General features: G+C 40.7%; 1 protein-coding gene and 1 non-coding gene across 2 annotated transcripts in view; one reads left to right on the plus strand and one right to left on the minus strand.

The window, feature by feature from the left end:
• IGF2BP3 (insulin like growth factor 2 mRNA binding protein 3) overlaps positions 1–20,598 on the plus strand; it is a 155,870-nt gene that overhangs the window by 56,164 nt on the left and 79,108 nt on the right. The gene's annotated exons all lie outside the window — the stretch shown is intronic.
• Positions 19,421–19,491, minus strand: LOC129041841 (small nucleolar RNA SNORD65). Its single transcript, XR_008503974.1, has one exon. It is a non-coding gene; the product is annotated as a small nucleolar RNA SNORD65 (small nucleolar RNA).

Below are 20,598 nucleotides of genomic sequence, written 5' to 3' on the forward strand. Positions count from 1 at the left end.
AAGTTGGAAAACACTCTGCAGGATATTATCCAGGAGAACTTCCCCAATCTAGCAAGGCAGACCAACATTCAGATTCAGGAAATACAGAGAACACCACAAAGATACTCCTCGAGAAGAGCAACTCCAAGACACATAATTCACCAAAGTTGAAATGAAGGAAAAAATGTTAAGGGCAGCCAGAGAGAAAGGTCGGGTTACCATCAAAGGGAAGCCCATCAGAATAACAGCGGATCTCTTGGCAGAAACTCTACAAACCAGAAGAGAGTGGGGGCCAATATTCAACATTCTTAAAGAAAAGAATTTCAACCCAGAATTTCATATCCAGCCAAACTAAGCTTCATAAGTGAAGGAGAAATAAAATACTTTACAGACAAGCAAAGGCTGAGAGATTTTGTCACCACCAGGACTGCCCTAAAAGAGCTCCTGAAGGAAGCACTAAACATGGAAAGGCACAACCGGTACCAGCCGCTGCAAAATCATGCCAAAATGTAAAGACCATGGAGACTAGGAAGAAACTGCATCAACTAAGGAGCAAAATAACCAGCTAACATCATAATGACAGGATCAAATTCACACATAACAATATTAACTTTAAATGTAAATGGACTAAATGCTCCAATTAAAAGACACAGACTGGCAAATTGGATAAAGAGTCAAGACCCATCAGTGTGCTGTATTCAGGAAACTCATCTCATGTGCAGAGACACACATAGGCTCAAAATAAAAGGATGGAGGAAGATCTACCAAGCAAATGGAAAACAAAAAAAGGCAGGGGTTGCAATCCTAGTCTCTGATAAAACAGACTTTAAACCAACAAAGATCAAAAGAGACAAAGAAGGCCATTACATAATGGTAACGGGATCAGTTCAACAAGAAGAGCTAACTATCCTAAATATATATGCATCCAATACAGGAGCACCCAGATTCATAAAGCAAGTCCTGAGTGACCTCCAAAGAGACTTAGACTCCCACACAATAATAATGGGAGACTTTAACACCCCACTGTCAACATTAGACAGATCAACGAGACAGCAAGTTAACAAGGATACCCAGGAATTGAACTCAGCTCTGCACCAAGCAGACCTAATAGACATCTACAGAACTGTCTACCCCAAATCAACAGAATATACATTTTTTTCAGCACCACACGACACCTATTCCAAAATTGACCACATAGTTGGAAGTAAAGCTCTCCTCAGCAAATGTAAAAGAACAGAAATGATAACAAACTGTCTCTCAGACCACAGTGCAATCAAACTAGAACTCAGGATTAAGAAACTCACTCAAAACCGCTCAACTACATGGAAACTGAACAATCTGCTCCTGAATCACTACTGGGTACATAAAAAAATGAAGGCAGAAATAAAGATGTTCTTTAAAACCAATGAGAACAAAGACACAACGTACCAGAATCTCTGGGACACATTCAAAGCAGTGTGTAGAGGGAAATTTATAGCACTAAATGCCCACAAGAGAAAGCAGGAAAGATCCAAAATTGACACCCTGACATCACAATTAAAAGAACTAGAAAAGCAAGAGCAAACACATTCAAAAGCTAGCAGAAGGCAAGAAATAACTAAAATCGGAGCAGAACTGAAGGAAATAGAGACCAAAAAGCCCTTCAAAAAATTAATGAATCCAGGAGCTAGTTTTTTGAAAGGATCAACAAAATTGATAGACTGCTGGCAAGACTAATAAAGAAAAAAAGAGAGAAGAATCAAATAGATGCAATAAAAAATGATAAAGGGGATATCACCACCAATCCCACAGAAATACAAACTACCATCAGAGAATACTACAAACACCTCTACGTAAGTAAACTAGAAAATCTAGAAGAAATGGATAAATTCCTCGACACATACACCCTCCCAAGACTAAACCAGGAAGAAGTTGAATCTCTGAATAGACCAATAACAGGATCTGAAATTGTGGCAATAATCAATAGCTTACCAACCAAAACGAGTCCAGGACCAGATGGATTCACAGCCGAATTCTACCAGAGGTACAAGGAGGAACTGGTACCATTCCTTCTGAAACTATTCCAATCAATAGAAAAAGAGGGAATCCTCCCTAACTCATTTTATGAGGCCAGCATCATCCTGATACCAAAGCTGGGCAGAGACACAACCAAAAAAGAGAATTTTAGACCAGTATCCTTGATGAACATTGATGCAAAAATTCTCAATAAAATACTGGCAAACCGAATCCAGCAGCACATCAAAAAGCTTATCCACCATGATCAAGTGGGCTTCATCCCTGGGATGCAAGGCTGGTTCAATATACGCAAATCAATAAATGTAATCCAGCATATAAACAGAACCAAAGACAAAAACCACATGATTATCGCAACAGATGCAGAAAAGTCCTTTGACAAAATTCAACAACCCTTCATGCTAAAAACTCTCAATAAATTAGGTACTGATGGGACATATCTCAAAATAATAAGAGCTATCTATGACAAACCCACAGCCAATATCATACTGAATGGGCAAAAACTGGAAGCGTTCCCTTTGAAAACTGGCACAAGACAGGGATGCCCTCTCTCAGCACTCCTATTCAACATAGTGTTGGAAGTTCTGGCCAGGGCAATCAGGCAGGAGAAGGAAATAAAGGGTATTCAATTAGGAAAAGAGGAAATCAAATTGTCCCTGTTTGCAGATGACATGATTGTATATCTAGAAAACCCCATTGTCTCAGCCCAAAATCTCCTTAAGCTGATAAGCAACTTCAGCAAAGTCTCAGGATACAAAATCAGTGTACAAAAATCACAAGCATTCCTATACACCAATAACAGACAAACAGAGAGCCAAATCATGAGTGAACTCCCATTCACAATTGCTTCAAAGAGAATAAAATGCTTAGGAATCCAACTTACAAGGGACGTGAAGGACCTCTTCAAGGAGAACTATAAACCACTGCTAAATGAAATAAAAGAGGATACAAACAAATGGAAGAACATTCCATGCTCATGGGCAGGAAGAATCAATATCGTGAAAATGGCCATACTGCCCAAGGTAATTAATCCCCATCAAGCTACCAATGACTTTCTTCACAGAATTGGAAAAAACTACTTTAAAGTTCATATGGAACCAAAAAAGAGACCGCATCACCAAGTCAGTCCTAAGCCAAAAGAACAAAGCTGGAAGCATCACGCTACCTGACTTCAAACTATACTACAAGGCTACAGTAACCAAAACAGCATGGTACTGATACCAAAACAGAGATATAGATCAATGGAACAGAACAGAGCCCACAGAAATAACGCTGCATATCTACAACCATCTGATCTTTGACAAACTTGACAAAAACAAGCAATGGGGAAAGGATTCCCTATTTAATAAATGGTGCTGGGAAAACTAGCTAGCCATATGTAGAAGACTGAAACTGGATCCCTTCCTTACACCTTATACAAAAATTAATTCAAGATGGATTAAAGACTTAAACGTTAGACCTAAAACCGTAAAAACCCTAGAAGAAAACCTAGGCATTACCATTCAGGACATAGGCATGGGCAAGGACTTCATGTCTAAAACACCAAAAGTAATGGCAACAAAAGCCAAAATTGACAAATGGGATCTAATTAAACTAAAGAGCTTCTGCACAGCAAAAGAAACTACCATCAGAGTGAACAGGCAACCTACAAAATGGGAGAAAATGTTCGCAACCTACTCATCTGACAAAGGGCTAATATCCAGAATCTACAATGAACTCCAACAAATTTACAAGAAAAAAACAAACAACCCCGTTGAAAAGTGGGCGAAGGATATGAACAGACACTTCTCAAAAGAAGACATTTATGCCGCCAAAAAACATGAAAAAATGCTCATCATCACTGGCCATCAGAGAAATGCAAATCAAAACCACAATGAGATACCATCTCACACCAGTTAGAATGGCATTCATTAAAATGTCAGGAAACAACAGGTGCTGGAGAGGATGTGGAGAAATAGGAACACTTTTACACTGTTGGTGGGACTGTAAACTAGTTCAACCATTGTGGATGTCAGTGTGGCGCTTCCTCAGGGATCTAGAACTAGAAATTCCATTTGACCCAGCCATCCCATTACTGGGTATATACCCAAAGGGCTATAAATCATGCTGCTATAAAGACACATGCACACGTATGTTTATTGCAGCACTATTCACAATAGCAAAGACTTGGAACCAACCCAAATGTCCAACAACAATAGACTGGATTAAGAAAATGTGGCACATATACACTATGGAATACTATGCAGCCATAAAAAATGATGAGTTCATGTCCTTTGTAGGGACATGGATGAAATTGGAAATCATCATTCTCAGTAAACTATCGCAAGGACAAAAAACCAAACACCGCGTGTTCTCATTCATAGATGGGAATTGAACAATGAGAACACATGGACACAGGAAGGGGAACATCACATTCTGGGGACTGTTGTGGGGTGGGGGAAGGGGGGAGGGATAGCATTAGGAGATATACCTAATGCTAAATGGCAAGTTAATGGGTGCAGCACACCAGCATGGCACATGTATACCTATGTAACTAACCTGCACATTGTGCACATGTACCCTAAACCTTAAAGTATTTGGGGGAAAAAAAAAAAAAAAAAGGCAGGAACTGTCATTCATCTGTCCAACTGCTGATTGTTTTTGGTGCTGTGTTAGGTGCTACTTGGTCCATATGGATACAGGACTTAATGTCAAATAGAAATTTGAGAAGCATTTTATTTACTTATCTTTTGAGACAGCATTTCACAGTTGTTGCCCAGGCTGGAGTGCAGTGGCGTGATCTCTGCTCACTAGTCTCCACCTCCTGGGTTCAAGCCATTCTCCGCCTCAGCCTCCTGAGTAGCTGGGATTACAGGTGTGTGCCACCACGCCCGCATAATTTTTGTATTTTTAGTAGAGACAGGGTTTCACCATGTTGACCAGGCTGGTCTCAAACTCCTGACCTCAAGTGATCCACCCACTTTGGCCTCCCAAAGTGCTAGGATTACAGGCATGAGTCAATGTGCCTGGCTGAGAAGCATTTTAAGTGTAATTGGCAACCTAAAGCTAACACCATGAGGTGCTTTAACTCAACAGAAGAAAACATCTGTAGAAACAGTGACAATGAGATTATCCATGAACTGAGCAAGAAGAAGTAATGGGAGTCAGAGATGTTAAATATTAGAAATAACCAGTTTAAAGGTTGCCTTTATAGCAGACAGCTTGGAGTTCTAAATAAATAGCAGATAAACTGTGTTCTCTGTAGGTGCCTTTCTTCTTCTCAGTGGCCTGACTTTGAGCACTTGGCCAATAAGTAGCTGACACTTACTAAGCACTTATGTGCCGGGCACTGAATTAACATGTTTTAATCTTCACAGCAGTCCCATGTCCCCACTTTACAGATAAGGCAATGGTGGTACAGAGAGGTGAAGTAGCTTGTCCAGGATCATGCAGCTGGAAAGTGTTAGTGTCTGCTCTCAGTCAGGTTGCTCTAACAGAAAACTTCCTCCCAAAGGGTTGTTCTTGTTTCTTCTAGTTATTATCATTTGGTTTCAACATGCCTCTGAAAAGCTTGACAGTGAAGCCAATAGAAACTGGATCCTCCCCAGGTCTGGAAGTAATGTATGGTTATGAGTGATGAATGAATTTCCTTGGGGAAGTTATTAGTAAAGTTCTCTGTTTAAAGAACTGTAGACAGTAGAGTTCTTCATGCATGGCTGCTCTGGGATGGGCCAGACTTTACATCATTAGAAGTAATCTGGTGATGGGTGTGCGGGGGGAATACCAGAGTTCTCTATAACCGGTATATATGAATGGTGTATGAGGCAAGCATTTCTGACCCCACCCTGCTCCCTCCATGTTTACCCCATGTCTTTTGTGCTATGCTGCCTGGACTTCTGTCCTGTGCTTCTGTCATTTTTCTGGATATGATCATCTTAAAGGTCATCATGCCCTTTATCAGTTGATTGAGACAGAATCTTCACTCCTATCACCCAGGCTGGAGTGCAGTGGTGCAATCACAGCTCACTGCAGCCTTGACTTCCCAGGCTCAGGTGATTCTCCCATCTCAGCCTCCCCGGTAGCTGGGACTACAGGTGCGTACCACCACACCTGGCTATTTTCTTTTCTTTTGTATCTTTATTTAAAAAAATTTTTTAAGATGGAGTGTCGTTCTGTCACCCAGGCTGGAGTGCAATGGTGCGATCTCGGCTCACTGCAACCTCTGCCTCCTGGGTTCAAGCGATTCTTGTGTCTCAGCCTCCTGAGTAGCTGGGATTACAGGTGCCCACCAACATGCCTGGCTAATTTTTGTATTTTTAGTAGTGATGGGGTTTCACCATGTTGGCCAGGCTAGTCTCAAACTCCTGACCTCAGGTGATCAACCCATCTTGGCCTCCCAAAGTGCGGGGATTAGAGGCTTGAGCCATCGCACCTGGCCAAAAGTTTTAAATTTTAATGAAGGTTCAGTGTATTCATTTCTGCCAATCTCATTTTATGAATAGTATTTTTGGTGTCCTGTCTAAAAACTTTTTGCCTAAATCAAAGTTGTGAAGGTTTTCTCCTGTTGTCTCAAGCCATGGTGCATTTTGAGTTAATTTTTATGTAATGTATGCTTCACAGGCTGTGGTTTTATTTTTTGCATGTAAATGTCTCATTCTAACACCATAAATTGAAAATATTGTTCCTTTTCCATTGAATTGCCCTCACACTTTTGTTACAAATCAATTGACCATATTCGTGTGGGTCTGTGTCTGGACTCTTATCCCATTGATTTATGTGTCTGTCCCTTTGCTACTACACTTTCTTGGTTACTGTGTCTTTATAAGTCTTAAAATTGAATAGTATTATTCCTTCAACTTTATTGTTTTTCAGAATTGTGGCCATTGTCGTTACTTTGCTTTTCCACATGTATTTTGGAACCAGCAAGTCTATATACAAAAATTCTGCTGGGATGTTTATTGGGATTGCAATAAGTTAACAACAAAAAAACCCTTTTGGAATAATTATCAACTTTACTAAGTTGTCTTTTTATGACTGGCTTATTTCACTTAGTTTGCTGTTCACCCATGTTGTAGCACAGGGGTCCCTAACCCCCAGGCCTCAGACTGGTACCGTCTGTGGCCTGTTAGGAACTGGGCTGTACCACAGGAGGTGAGTGGCAAGTGAGCAAGCATTACTGCCTAAGCTTCGCCTCCTGACAGATCAGTGACAGCATTAGATTCTCATAGGAATGCATACCCTATTGTGAACTGCACACGTTGAGGGATCTAGGTTGCTCACTCCTTAGGAGAATCTAATGCCTGATGATCTGAGGTGGAACAGTTTCATCCTGAAGCCATCCCCCCATCCCCACTGTCTGTCCGTGGAAAAATTGTCTTCCATGAAACCAGTCCCTGGTGCGAAAATAGTTGGGGACCACTGTTGTAGTATGTGTCAGAATTTTCTTTTGAAAGCTAAGTGTAGTATTCCTTTGTCTGTGTATTCTACCTTTTGCTTATTCTTCTGTCCATGGGCATATGGGTTGCTTCTACCTTTTGGCTATTGTGATCAATGCCACCGTGAATGTAGGTGAACAAATATCTCTTTGAGACTCTGCTTTCAATTCTTTTGGGTATGTACCTAGAAGTGGGATTGCTGGATGTTATAGCAGTTCTTCTTTTCCTCTCCTTAAATAAACCAGTGAAAAAGATGTTATAGCAATTATGTTTTTCATTATTTCAGGAATTGCCATTACTGTTTTCCATAGCAGCTGTACCGTTTTACATTTCTACCAACAGTGCCCAAGTGTGTTCTAACTTGTCCACATCCACTCCAACACTTGTTATTTTGTTTTTGTTTTTTCTAAATAGTAGGCGAATATTATTTTTTAAGTTTTGACTTCCACTTGTTTTTAGTATGTAGAAATATTTTAAATTTTTGTGTGTTGACCTTATATCCTTTGACATTGCTAAACTTACTAATTCTGAAAGTTTGGTTTTTATTTTTTAATAGATTGCTTGGGATTTTCTACTTAGACAATTATGTATTCAAATGGGCATAGTTTTATTCCTTTATAGTCTGTATGCCTTTTCTTTTATTGCTGTAATGTACTGTCTAGGACCTCCAATGAGAGTCCGACATCCTTACCCTTCCTCAATTTTTGTGAGAAAACATTGTCTTTTATCATCACATAAAATGTTAGCTGTGGGTTTTTTGTAGATACTCTTTATCAGGTTGAAGACATTGCCTTCTGTTTCTAGTTTGTTGACAATCTATATGATGAGTGAATGTTGGATTTTTTCAAATGCTTTTTCTGCATGAATTGATATTATCATGTAGTTTTTAGGCTGTAAATGAATTACATTGACCGTTCCCCCCCACAAATGTTGAACCAACCCTGCATTCCTATGATAAACTCCACTTTATTGTGGTATTTTATTCTTTTAAGATATTGCTTGGTTTAATTTGCTAACATTTTTGTTGAGGACTTACTGTGTCTCTACTCATGAAGGATATCGATCTGTAGTTTGATGTTTTTTGTGTTGCCATTGATTTTGTTATCAGGGTAACACAGCCTTAAAATGTGTTGGGAAAACATGCTTATGTTTTCTGGAAGTGATTGTGCTGAATTGGTGTTATTTCTTTAAGTATTTGATAGAATTCACCTGTGAAACCACTTGAACAATTTCTCTCAGAAGTTTTTTTTTTCTTTTTTTGAGACGGAGTTTTGCTTTTATTGCCCAGGCTGGAGTGCAAGGGCCCAATCTTGGCTCACCACAACCTCTGCCTCCTGGTTCAAGTGATTCTCCTGCCTCGGCCTCCCAAGTAGCTGGGATTACAGACATGCGCCACCATGCCCATCTAATTTTTGCATTTTTAGTAGAGATGGGGTTTCTCCATGTTGGTCAGGCTGGTCTCGAACTCCTGACCTGAGGTGATCCATTTGCCTCGGCCTCCCAAAGTGCTGGGATTACAGGCGTGAACCACCACGCCCAGCCCTTTTTTTTTTTTTTTCCTTATGCTCAAATTCAATATCTTCAGTAATTATAGTGTTCTTCAGGTTATTTCATCTTGGGTCGTTTGTAGTGTTCAAAGAATTGGTCAATTTCATCCAAGTTGTTTCTTTTTTTCTTTTTGTTTTTAATAACTTTACATCATCATGGACAAGTTGCATAAAGCTTTGTAGTATTCCCTTATCCTTTAATGTCTGTGGGGTCTCTAGTGATATCTCCACTTTTTAGTTCTGATACTAGTAAGTTTTGTGTTCTCGCTCTTAAAATCGTCATCAGCCTTGCAGAGGTTTATCTGTTTTATTGATTTCTAATAACTTCATGATGTTGAAGCTGAATGAGCTTCTCTGTCTCCATGATTTTGAGAGGTGAAGCTGGCTGGGCTTCTGGGTCAGGTGGGGACTTGGAGAACTTTTCTGTCTAGCTAAAGGATTGTAAACACCCCAGTCAGCACTCAGTGTCTAGCTAAAGGTTTGTAAATGCACCAATCAGCACTCTGTAAAAATGCACCAATCAGTGCTCTGTGTCTAGCTAAAGGTTTTGTAAATGGACCAATCAGCACTCTGTAAAATGGACCAATCAGCAGGATGGGGGTGGGACCAAATAAGGTAATAAAAGTTGGCCACTCAAGCCAGCAGTGGCAACCTGCCAGGGTCCCCTTCCACACTGTGGAAGCTTTGTTCTTTTTCTCTTCACAGTAAATCTTGCTGCTGCTCACTCTTTGGGTCCACACTACCTTTAAGAGCTGTAACACTCACTGCGAAGGTCTGCGGCTTCACTCCTGAAGTCAGCAAGACCACGAACCCACTGGAAGGAAGAAACTGTGGACACATCTGAACATCTGAAGGAACAAACTCCAGACACACCATCTTTAAGAACTGTAACACTCACCGCGGGAGTCCGTGGCTTCATTCTTGAAGTCAGCGAGACGCAGAACCCACCGGAAGGAACCAATTCCGGACACAATTTGATTAGTACTTTGTTTCCCTGAGGCTTCCCTTTTTGATTCTCCAGTCAGAAAAGCAAGGGCCTTAGATACCTTGCGTGGTTGTGCACTTCCTGTAACTGTATACATGTCCAGGGCTAACGAGAGGCAAACAGAAGGAAAAGAAGCAAACAGGTTCAACCCATCCCCTTGGAGCTATAGCTTCTTCCCTCCATCGGAGTTTTAGATCAGTGATCCCCAACCTTTTTGGCACCAGGGACTGGTTTCGTAGAAGACAATTTTTCCATGGTCGGGGAAGGGGAGTGGTTTCGGGATAGAAACTGTTCTACCTCAAATCATCAGGCATTGGTTAGAATCTCATAAGGAGTATGCAACCTAGATCCCTCGTGTGCGCAGTTCACAATAGGGTACGCACTTGCATGAGAATCTAACGCCGCCATTGCTGATCTGACAGGAGGCGGGGCTCAGGCAGTTAGGCCTGTTCACTTCTCTCACCTTCTGCTGTGCGGCCCGGTTCCCCTTTCTTGCTTCTCCAGCCTAAACTACAAGGTTTCTCCTAAGATCTGTCTGTATCCACTAACAACTTGCAAGTTTTTTGCTGCTGAGTCTAGGCTGGGGCATAGCAGAGCGAAAAAAAGAAGCAAATCACTTCAGCTCATGTAGTACTATAGAGTTCCTAGTCTGTCTGCTATCTTTACTTTGAGTCTTAAAATTATTGTTTGATACTTTCTGTCCAGATTTTTTAACTGCTTTCAGTGGGAGAAACAAGGTGTGCTTATTGAAATTTGTCTGGATCTAGAACCTGGAACTAAAGTTTAAGTTGTTTCTTTGAATATTGTTTTTTGGTGCCTTTTAAATTTCAAAAGAGGTGAATTTGAATTTTTTATTTCTCAAGAACAGAGTAACTACTCATAAGTAATTTGCTTTTAAATTTATTCTTGTAGATAACCTTTGGTTGAATTAAGACTGAACAGGACTTTACCCTCTTAAAAGAAATGCGTATTCAGTTTTTCCATGTGACTCAGCACTAGAGATGTGTGTGCAGTGCTCATCATTTTAAATTTAAGTATATAAAAACCTTCACCTGTTGCTCTTTTCCTAACTTTCTACCTCCAGTTTTAATGAACAAAATATACAAGGTTAAGACTGGGGAGGGCAAAGTCTCCTGGTAGGGTTTTAGAACAGTAAACCAATTGGGAATGACAGGGCACTATTAATGCTGTTTCTAATTTTATTATCAGCAGCCAGAAAAGCAAGAGTTTTCTCAGTACTAAGGCCATCCCCACCCCCACCCCCCACTCGCTGTATTTTGATTTCCTGAATGGCCTACTTTGTCTTACTCAAAACACAATATTACTATTGCGTAATTACTATTCAGTATTACTTTCCATGTGGGGATGAGAAAGGCTGTAATTTACTGCGATCTTGCCTAGATGTCTATTGTATATATTCACAGATACCTTTCCTCAATTTTTTATTCCAATCTGGTAGACAAAGGTGGTGCTTAGTAAGTTAAGTGTTGGTTGAATTGAGGGTGTATGATGCTTTTCAAAGCTTGACTATCAACCCAGATAGGGATGTCTGTGTTCATCTTGCTGGATTTTTTTCTTGTTTTGTGTCCACTACTCCTAGACTCTCACATGTGTCCAGGTATATATACAAAGATTGAAATTGTTTAATTAGCTTACTCTGGCTAATGGTAATGACTGATATTTCAGATTTCTTTTTAAAAGAAGGCCTATATTTGATTTGTCTGTCTTTCACTCATTTTTATGCCTACTCTCATATTCTTAGCTCATTTCCTTCTCTTTAGTACTCTGCCTTTGGGTTTTAGATTAACTTAATATCACACATGTGCGTTGTGCTGATTATGAGCAGAACAATATGCGAACCTCTTTTTTTTTTTCCATTTGATTTTTTCAAGACTCTGTCACCCAGGCTGGAGTGAGGTGGCACGATCACGACTCACTGCAGCCTTAAACTCCTCCTGGGCTCAGGCAATCCTCCTGCCTCGGCCTCCCAGGTAGCTAGGACTACAGGCACATGCCGCTGTGCCCCATTAATTAAAAAGAAAAAATTTTTTTTTTTTTTTTTTTACAAACAGGGTCTTACTACATTGCCCAGGCTGGTCTCAAACTCCTGAGCTTAAGCGATCCTCCTCCCTTGACCTCCCAAAGTGTTGGGATTACAGTTGTGAGCCACCGTGCCTGGCCAAGTACCTCTCTAGATGGATTCTCTTCTTGTTATATTCTTAGAGCCAACCCTAGTTATAGAAGGGAATAGTGCTATTCTTATTTTTAAAAACAACAAAGTAATTGGGAAATGGAAAAACTTGCCAAGGTCTTGCAGCTACCATTGGCTGAATTAGGATTTAAACTAGGCAGAACCTCCTTTTTAAGCTGCTGCTGTATCTAAACTGTATATACTTCTGTCATCTCAAACGCAGAAATAAGGATGTCTTCTAATATCTACTGCAAGTTCACTTACGCATTTATGACTTTTAGCACCAATTTAATCAGTGTTTTTATTGAGATCTATAATTTCCTCTTATGTAATGTCCCAATTACAATCCTGAAGTGAAATTCACAGAAAATATAACCCACTTATATATATCTATAATTTAAAAATCAATATAACGTCCTAGTAATACCAGAAAGGAGACATAAAAATTATTTATACAAAAAAAAATTTAGCACATAAATACTTAGGCATGATCAGAGTTTAGGCGTAATGAAATAGCCAAGTGCTTGTACCATATGTAGAATAATCCTCAGTGGACCAATACTGGTGTTGAGACAGGAATAATATGCAGGCAATGTAAAGTTGTGTGCTCTCAGTTTAGTGGTTTTCTCTAGTGATAAGCAGACCAAAATATAATAGTATCTTGATTTACATGATACAGTTTTGGAAGATACAGTATATATGAAAACTGAGCAATAAATATTTTGTCAGGTTATAGGGTCAGTTAAATGGGTTTCCCCTGTATCTGAATATCAAGGACCTTCAAAGGCTTTGCAGGACATGAGGCCACCTCTCTTTATTGTGTGAAGCTGTACTGCACACTTCAGGATGTGTGACATACCTGGTCTGTGCCTATCAAATATTAGTGAAGGACCCTTTTCCTAATCCCAAAAGATCCACAGATTTCTAAAACCACTTCCTTAAGGGGTGAAGGTTTCTCCATTGAGAATTACTGTTCTAAATCATTCCTTCCTCAGCTGTGTTGAAGGACCAGTTATTTTTAAATTTCTAATTGATTACTGACTTTTTTGTAAAATACAATGGAAATAAATTATTACAATGAAAGCTTAAAGTCAGCCAAAAGACAAGCTGATTTTTATTATTAGATTCAACAGACATAAAATTCTTGTCAGTCTGCTATAAAAATTTGTAAATGCTTAATCTCCACTTATAAGTTTGTCTTGTCATGATATGGTCTCTATCTTCATCTCACTCTTTCTCTTCCCACAGTCACCCAAAATGACAGTATGTTCCTAAAATAATGTTCCTAAAACTTTCCCATGGAAGGTGTAAGTTCCCCTCTTCCTGGCCAAATGCTCAAATGTTTTACTCCCATCATCTCCTTTGTTTTGCAAAAGTATCACTTTCTATAAAAATTATCATTTAATGATGGAAATGAACTTAACTGCCTTTACCATCAGCAGTCTCTTTTTATCCATGATAAAATTTCCAAAGTAGTTTAACAGGCATAACTCAAGTTGTTTATTTCTTCTTAGCTTTATATACTTATGGATAGGAAGTCATGCAATACAAGTGTGCAAAAGTTCTGCAAAGTATATGTTACTTTTGCTGATCACATACGGGTAAATCCATCTTAGATGATCTGATTTCTAATACAACTCAACTCTAAAAGTCTAAAAATATCTCTGAGCTATGTATTAAGCAGGTGGTTTTGGACTTAGACTGCGTTTTTTTGTTTGTTTGTGTTTGTTTTTGTTTTTGAGACAGAGTCTTGTTCTTTCGCCCAGGCTGGAGTGCAGTGGTGCAATCTCGGCTGACTGCAGCCTCTGCCTCCTGGGTTCAAGCGATTCTCATGCCTCGGCCTCCCGAGTAGCTGGGACTTCAGGGACACGCCACCATGCCTGGCTAATTTTCGTAATTTTAGTAGAGATGGGGTTTTGCCATGTTGGCCAGGCTGGTCTTGAATTCCTGACCTCAAGACGTCAGGTGATCCACCTGTCTTGGCCAACCAAATTGCTGGGATTATAGGCTTTACAGGCTTCAGCCACCGTGCCCGGCCTAGACTGCATTTTGCTTCATGCCAATCCCTAGGGAAGCAGTGACTTTTTTTTGGAGACGAGTCTCGTTCTGTCACCCAGGCTGGAGTGCAGTGGCGCAATCTTGGCTCACTGCAACCTTTACCTCCTGGATTCAAGCCATTCTCCTGCCTCAGCCTGTCGAGTAGCTGGGATTACAGGTGACTGCCACCAAGCCCAGCTAATTTTTGTATTTTTAGTAGAGACAGGGTTTCACCATAATGGCCAGGCTGGTCTCGAACTCCTGACCTCAGGTGATCCACCTGCCTTGGCCTCCCGAAGTGCTGAAATTACAGGTGTGAGCCACCATGCCTGGCATAGCAGTGACTTTTCAAACCTTAATTTCAGAAGACTTCCTGCTGTATTTTTTGTACTGTGAGTTTGAATGATGGAAGACAATTCCTAATACAAGGCAGGAAGGATCCTGGATTATCAGACTCCTGGCAGTTCATGCTGGTGATGCTGATGGTGAACCCCCTCAGCAGGGGGCTCGCAATTGTTCCTCTGGTGGGTCTGTGTGAAGGCAAGTACTGCTGGGAAGGGGTCCTACTACTCGGCCACAGTGACTGAATCTTAAATATGGTTGGTGTCCTTACTTTTGGTTACTCTCTATCAGCAGAAAAGTTACAATTTTTAAATGGAGAACATTTCTTCAATCGTGGTTTAACAATCAGGGTTTTGGGCTGGGTGCGGTGGCTCACGCCTGTAATTCCAGCACTTTGGGAGGCTGAGGCAGGTGGGTCACTTGAGGTCAGGAATTCGAGACCAACCTGGGCAACATGGTGAAACCCCCGTCTCTACTAAAAATACAAAAATTAGCGTTGTGTGGTGGCACGTGCTTGTAATCCCAGCTACTCGGGAGGCTGAGGCACGTGAATTACTTGAACCCAGGAGGTGGATACTGCAGTGGGCCAAGATCATGCCTCTGCACTCCAGCTTAGGCCACAGAGCGAGGCTCCATCTCAGAAAAGTAGGGTTTTGACAGCATCTTAAATACTTCTGCTCTTCCAGCTGACTCATTTTACACACAGTCATTACGCCGCGATGCATATGGTTGGCTTTGGTGTGTGCTTGTGTAGGTATTTATGGTTGGATCCATGCACACAGTCATGAGATGGCTTTTGAAGTTGTTCTTGTGTGAAATGGAAATTCTTGGGCATCTAGGTATTTCTTAATTTTCAGTGAGTGGAACAAGTACAGCCAGATTGAAGGATGTGATTTTATCACGTACTTTGCTTTCTGAGGCTGGGTCAGCCTTAGTCAGAATGGCCCCTTTTGGTTGTAATGTTGGTGTGGCAGACAATACTTAGGCTATGAAGAACTTCTGATAGCATTGTCCTCAAAATGTTACCCTGGAGGAGCAGGAGCTGTGGCTCTCTAAGTCCAAAACCACCTGCTTATTATATAGCTTAGAGATACTACTTTTAATGGCAAAAACTCCAATTACTTTTGTACCAACCTAATATTTTGTTTTAGACTTTCACAGAATTGAATTGCATTAGAAATCAGATCATCTTAGATGCATTTGCCTATTTATGATCAGCAAAAAGTAATATAATACTTTGGAGAACTTTTGCACATTGTTTTAATGCATGATTTACTATCCTGGAGAAACAAGATATTGGAAACACAAATGTTTCTTTAGTTGCTCAGCTCCTGTGTGCCTCTTAGATGTACTGAGAACATGTTTAAGGATGCAAACTTTTTATAACATGTATCCCTTATCCACTAGCCAAGGACCTGGTGTGGCATTGAACTAAAGATATGACAACTTGTTCCAATGTTGGGGAAAAAAAAACTGGCTCATATGGCTCAGTGGGAGATGGTGTAGAAATGTGATTCCTTTCTTAGGAATTTTAAAGTGACTTTTTAAACCCTGTACTTTGGGAGTTTTCAAACGTACACACATTGAGAAAATAGTATACTGAACCCCCCATCTACCGACCTTAATGATAGTCAACATTCTGCTTTTGTTTTACTGATCAATATTGCTTCACATTTTTTAGGTGGAGGAGAGGTGGATTATTTTAGAGCAATTCAATATGAGTGATGGTATAGAAAATGTACATGCTAACGTAAAATAAGAATAGGTATATTAGTTTCCTATGCTGCTGTAACAAATTAATCACAAACTTGGTGGTTTAAAGCAACAGAAATTAATTTTTGTTCTAGAAGCCAGGAGTCTGAAATCAGTCTCTGTGGGTTAAAGTCAAGGTTGTCATGAGAACTGGCTCCCTCTGGAAGTCTTACGGGAGAATCCGTTTGCTTCCTTGGTTCTAGTGCCTGGCTGTAGTCCTTGGCTTTCATGGTTTCCTCTTTCTTTTTCTTTTTTTTTTTAAATTTAATTTAATTTTATTATTATTATACTTTAAGTTTTAGGGTACATGTGCAGAATGTTCAGGTTTGTTACATATGCATACATGTGCCATGTTGGTGTGCTGCACCCATTAACTCGTCATTTAGCATTTGGTACCAAAACAGAGATATAGATCAGTGGAACAGAACAGAGCCCTCAGAAATAATGCCGCGTATCTACAACCATCTGATCTTTGACAAACCTGACAAAAACAAGCAATGGGGAAAGGATTCCCTATTTAATAAATGGTGCTGGGAAAATTGGCTAGCCATATGTAGAAAGCTGAAACTGGATCCCTTCCTTACACCTTATACAAAAATTAATTCAAGATGGATTAAAGACTTAAATGTTAGACCTAAAACCATAAAAACCGTAGAAGAAAACCTAGGCAATACCATTCAGGACATAGGCATGGGCAAGGACTTCCTGTCTAAAACACCAAAAGCAATGGCAACAAAAGCCAAAATTGACAAATGGGATCTAATTAAACTAAAGAGCTTCTGCACAGCAAAAGAAACTACCATCAGAGTGAACAGGCAACCTACAAAATGGGAGAAAATGTTCGCAACCTACTCATCTGACAAAGGGCTAATATCCAGAATCTACAATGAACTCCAACAAATTTACAAGAAAAAAACAAACAACCCCATTGAAAAGTGGGCGAAGGATATGAACAGACACTTCTCAAAAGAAGACATTTATGCCGCCAAAAAACATGAAAAACTCATCATCACTGGCCATCAGAGAAATGCAAATCAAAACCACAATGAGATACCATCTCACACCAGTTAGAATGGCAATCATTAAAAAGTCAGGAAACAAGTGCTGGAGAGGATGTGGAGAAATAGGAACACTTTTACACTGTTGGTGGGACTGTAAACTAGTTCAACCATTGTGGATGTCAGTGTGGCAATTCCTCAGGGATCTAGAACTAGAAATACCATTTGACCCAGCCATCCCATTACTGGATATATACCCAAAGGATTATAAATCATGCTGCTATAAAGACACATGCACACGTATGTTTATTGCGGCACTATTCACAATAGCAAAGACTTGGAACCAACCCAAATGTCCAACAACAATAGACTGGATTAAGAAAATGTGGCACATATACACCATGGAATACTATGCAGCCATAAAAAATGATGAGTTCATGTCCTTTGTAGGGACATGGATGAAACTGGAAACCATCATTCTGAGCAAACTATCGCAAGGACAAAAAAACAAACACTGCATGTTCTCACTCATAGGTAGGAATTGAACAGTGAGAACACATGGACACAGGAAGGGGAACATCACACTCCAGGGACTGTTGTGGGGTGGGGGGAGGGGAGAGGGATAGCATTTGGAGATATACCTAATGGTTTCCTCTTTCAAAGTGTACCACTTCAGCCTCTGCTTGTGTCCTCACATTGCCTTCTCTCTGACTTTCCCTCCTCTCTCACCCCTTTTGTAAGGATCCGTGATTACGTAAGGCTCACCCAGGTAATCCCATATAATATCTCCACCTCAAGATACTTAATTATACCTGCAAAGTCCCTTTTGCCGTATAAGGTAACACTCATAGGTTTTAAGCATTAGGAGGTAGATATATTTGGGACCATTATTCAATTTACCACCAGTGTAGTCAGCACTCAAGTGTCAAATAAATGGTAATAGGACCACAACCTCGAGAGTGGGGACTCTAAATACTCAGTGGTGAAATACATTAAGATAAAGTTCTTCAGTACCTAGAGGGATTTCTATGCAGAATACATTTTGTCATTTCATGTAGGGGATGCAGCATTCCTATTATGAGATGACAAGATAGAAGGAGGCATGTGTTGGTGTAAGGCCAGTTAGGTGTTGAAGGAGGCATGGTGTATGGCCAGTTAGGTGCTAGAAGGAGGCATGTGTTGGTGTAAGGCCAGTTTGAGACCTTAGAGGAGACGGCTGCAGTTCAATATCAGAGCCGAGATGGTGCTAGTTCATGGCTCCTGTCTCAGGCTTGACACTGACAGTTGACAACACGGTGCTCTCCTGGGCCTTAGGCCATTGTGTCACCCTCCCTGAACTGTGGAGCTGAGCTCCTTCCCTGTCCTTGCTTCTGCCTCTTCTTAGAAGCCTTTTTGAATGTGTCAGAGTGCCTACTATGTGCCAGAGGAGAATTTGCTGCAGAAGACAACTTTGATGTCTTATCCAAGTCAGCTTCTCTGGACTCGCAAAAAAACAGATTTCTCCTAACTCTGATTTTCACTAAATGTTTCTGAGGTCTTGGTTATTCTCCACATAAACTTGGAGACATACTTTTCATTAAAATATAAGGCAGAGGTATGGGGTTTCTGGGTCTGAAACCCAGAATGGTCGAATGGAAAGACGGGGTAGGGACTTTGAGGGCAGCTTCTTACTGGCTATGAGACTTTGGATAAAAGTGACAACCATACAGAGTCCCTTTCCCATCTGTGAAAATGGGATTAACAAAAAAAAGTCCTTTCAGGGTCAATGTGAGAACCAGCAAATATGACAAGTGCCTCGCCCTGCTGCACTGTGAATTAACTTTTCTTGGAGGCATTTGTCCTTTGGCTGAAATTCACATGCTGTGTGCTCCAGTACTGTGAAGTGCTTTACTTCCTCAACCCCATCCTTCTCTTAGCTTCAGGACTTTTTGCATATGTTTTCTTTGCCAAGAATCCATTTGCTCTTTTTCTTTCCCCCCCAACAGTCTTATTTTGTTCTGGATCCTTTCCATCTTTCTTGATTCTCACCAATTATTTAGCCCTCAATTTAGACATCATTCCTACCACACTTGGATTAGACATCTCTCCTGTATTTCTCCCATACTTAACACTATGGTAGCACTTTGCATGTAGGCTTGCATTCTCTCATGTATTTTTTTGTTCTTCAGAAAACTAGGTTTATTGCTACACAATCTGCCAGTAATTCCAGCTATTTTGGGTGATTTCATTATTTGACTTAGCATTGTGTGTGTGTGTGTGTGTGTGTGTGAAGTACATATTTCAGAAGTCAGAGTCTTCTCTGTTGCCCAGTGCAGTGGTGAGATCATAGCTGACTGCTGCATCAAACTCCTGGGCTAAAGCGATCCTCCCTCCTTTGCCTCCCAAAGTGCTGGGGCTATAGGTGTGCACCCTTCCCTGCTCCTACCCCCAAGCCAGCACTTTATATTTAATTGTCTTCTGACTTGTGTCTATTTCTCCCACCAGAGCTAAGGTGGGTAGGGCTCTGTTCTCCCATGTTATCAAAGACTCAGAACAATGGCTGGCATGGACTTGCTGGTCAGTATTCCCTCACTGAAAGTGTATTGGTTGGGAATTTTTTCAACTCTGTAATGGGTTATTGGGTTAAAAAAAAAAAAAAAAGCTCACTGGATTTTTTTGTGTAGGGGTGGGGTAGCGGGGTGGGTATAAGAAAATAGGATATAAATTTGTTGTCTCGGGTCATTGAGGTTTGTATTTTTGTTATTTTCTTCTTTTTTTGAGATGGAGTCTTGCTCTGTTGCCCAGGGTGGAGTGCAGTGATGTGATCTCGGCTCACTGCAACCTCTGCCTCCCAGGTTCAAGCAGTTCTCCTGCCTCAGCCTCTCGAGTAGCTGGGATTACAGGCACCTGCCACCGCGCCCAGCTAATTGTTGTATTTTTAGTAGACAGAGTTTTACCATGTTGGCCAGGCTGGTCACGAACTCCTGACCTCAAGTGATTCGACTGCCTCAGCCTCCCAAAATTCTGGGATTATAGACGTGAGCCACTGTGCCTGGCCTGTTGGTTTTTCAGTTAATTTTTTTCTTTTTCTTTGGCGGGGGCCGGTAGAGATGGAGTCTCACCATATTGCCCAGGCTGGTCTCAAACTCCTGGGCTCAAGCTGTCCTCCCGCCTCAGCCTCCCAAAGTGCTGGGATTATAGGTGTCAGCCATTGCACTTGGCCCGAGGTCATTGAGTTTTATTGATGGCAGAAATCACCGAAGTTCTTAAAAAAAGTTTTCATTTTTTTGTTTGTGTTTTTTTTTTATTTTTTGGTGGCAGCAAATGGAAATCTTGGTGCCAGCTATGTTGGCCCTTCACT

Source organism: Pongo pygmaeus, chromosome 6 (genome assembly GCF_028885625.2).
Source record: "Pongo pygmaeus isolate AG05252 chromosome 6, NHGRI_mPonPyg2-v2.0_pri, whole genome shotgun sequence".
Taxonomy (NCBI): Eukaryota; Metazoa; Chordata; class Mammalia; order Primates; family Hominidae; genus Pongo; species Pongo pygmaeus.